This window comes from Palaemon carinicauda, chromosome 11, assembly GCF_036898095.1.
Source record: "Palaemon carinicauda isolate YSFRI2023 chromosome 11, ASM3689809v2, whole genome shotgun sequence".
NCBI classification, from domain to species: Eukaryota; Metazoa; Arthropoda; class Malacostraca; order Decapoda; family Palaemonidae; genus Palaemon; species Palaemon carinicauda.
In genome coordinates, this window is record NC_090735.1 from 128,566,894 (window position 1) to 128,569,393 (window position 2,500).

At 35.0% G+C, this 2,500-nt stretch overlaps 1 protein-coding gene across 1 annotated transcript in view; it reads left to right on the forward strand.

The window, feature by feature from the left end:
* LOC137649480 (pikachurin-like) overlaps positions 1–2,500 on the forward strand; it is a 494,589-nt gene that overhangs the window by 425,895 nt on the left and 66,194 nt on the right. The gene's annotated exons all lie outside the window — the stretch shown is intronic.

Below are 2,500 nucleotides of genomic sequence, written 5' to 3' on the forward strand. Positions count from 1 at the left end.
TATATATATATATATATATATATATATATATATATATATATATATATACACACACACACACACACACAACAACAACAACATGTAGCCGTTTCTAATCCACTGCAGGAGAAAGGTCTCAGCGATGTGAGTTCGTGTCTAGGGTTTGGGTAGTTTTCATCACCACGTTGGGCAGCGCAGGTTGGTGGTGGTGGTAGATTTTGGTGTAATCGGTCACAGCGAACCAACCTAGTATGGGTGGCCCTGACTAGTACAGTATTACACAAACCCTTTCCCCACGTTAAGGTATCCCCACTTAGAAAGGGATATATATATATATATATATATATATATATATATATATATATATATATATATATCTGAATTCATTTTTGAGTGAGGTTGCTAGCCTCATGCCATTATCAGCCTTTGACTGTGACCTACCTCAGTTGATTAACTCCGAGAGACGTATTCATATTAATGGTATGATCAGAATTCAGCATTCCACAGTAAAGGTCAACAATTATAAAATTGCATCATAGGCCACAACCTATTTGCTCAAAAAGTGCCTTTTTGTGTGTGTGTGTGTGTGTGACTAAGAATTAGTAATTTCGACGCCAAGACTAACACTATCTCGGAAGGACATATTGATAGTAAAGGAATGTAAAAATAGGTAACAATTGTGGTACGATAAATATGACGGGAAAATTAGACTGAAGTTTTTAGGAAATAAATGAGACGGCGACGATGAAGCTATATCAAAACTCAAAAAAAAAAAAAAAAAAAAAAAAAAAAAAAAAAAATCCCCAAACTCAAAAAGAAAAAAGAAAAAAAAATATGATCTGCTAGTATTCGGTTTCAACGAAAATTTATTCGTACCAAAACTTTTCTCGTTCTATGAATGATTTATCTAACTGCGGAAGCGAATATGAAAATATATATTAAAAATATTTTTCTTTTCTTTTCCACTCATATTTTGCACCATGTATGATCTATGCTGTGCCGGATGATATCGAAATCAACTAGTGACCCTTTTTTTTTTTTTTTTTTTTTTTTTTTTTTTTTTTTTTTTTTTTTTTTTTTTTTTTTTTTTTTTTTTTGAAAATATCTCGAAATGGCAAAACGTCGAATTTCAATCCCAGATAAATTTCAGGAGTAGTTTTGTTGGTAAGAGTTTGTGGACGTGCGTGTGTTCACGCACATACACACAAACATAGGTTGGCCGACGCACCAGCCACCCTTTGCGATTCTACCGCTTGAGAGTTATTGGGTCCTTAACCGGCCAGATATTACTAGATTGGATCCCTCTCTGGTTACGGCTCATTTGTCCATTGCCTACACATACACTGAATAGTGTTGTCTATTCTTTACACATTCACATCTTTCCTCATACAGCAGACAACACGAAGATTATCGAAAATTTCTCATTCACATGAGGGGTTAACTACTGCACTGTAATTGTTCAGTGAGTACTTTCCACTTGGTAAAGGTAGAAGAGGTTCTTCAGCTATGGTGAGCAGCTCTTTTAGGACACTCCAAAATCAAACTATTGTTCCCTAGTCTTGACTAGTGCCATAGCCACAGGTCTTCCCCGGTCTAGGGTTAGAGTTCTCTTGCTTGTGGGTACACTCAGGCACACTATTCTATCATTTTCTTTGTTTCCATTTCTCCCTGGGCTATTTTCCTTGTTGGAGCCTTTGGGCTTGTAACATCTCACTTTTCCTACTGGGGTTGTGGCTTGATTAGAGATGATAATACTCTAATAATATATATATATATATATATATATATATATATATATATATATATATATATATATATATATATATATATGTGTGTGTGTGTGTGTGTGTGTGTGTGTGTGTGTGTGTGTGTGTGTTTACGTGACTCGAAATTCTTGTACTATTATGTCATTATATTATTAAAGTGCAGTGGAATGATTGACGTGAGATATTTTCGAACCCGCAATAGTAAAGAAGTATTAACATGCATGTTATTACACAAACACATCTGTAATCCGCTCTTGATCTGAATATGTGATTACTACCGAACCGGGACACAAAATTCCTGCAGATTTTTTTTTTTCTTTTTTTTTCTTTTAATATGAAATACACATTTACAATTTGCAAGATTACCTACCTACACAAAAATCCTCGCAAATTATTCATCTTTTTTTTTTTTAATGCACATTTACAATTTGCAAGTTTCTGTCACGGGATCTATCTAGAACGGAGTCTGTTCGCTCGTGTAGACTCGAGATGGACCTTGAAGATCTTTTTATGACGTCCCTGTATTGATGAGCGAAGACTAATTGAAACCAGAGCATATTGTGACTCGGGAATGAGACGCAGTGAGGTGTGAAGTCCTGAGATTATGCTAATATCTCAAAGTGAGCCTTCGCAAAGGTTTGTCTCTTTTCGTAGGAGAAAGAGCTGTGAAGTTGAATCATCTTTGTTGAGAATTGGTATCGTCTGAGGAACTTTTCGAATGCTTCATTAAATATATTAGATTAGATGCCTTTACC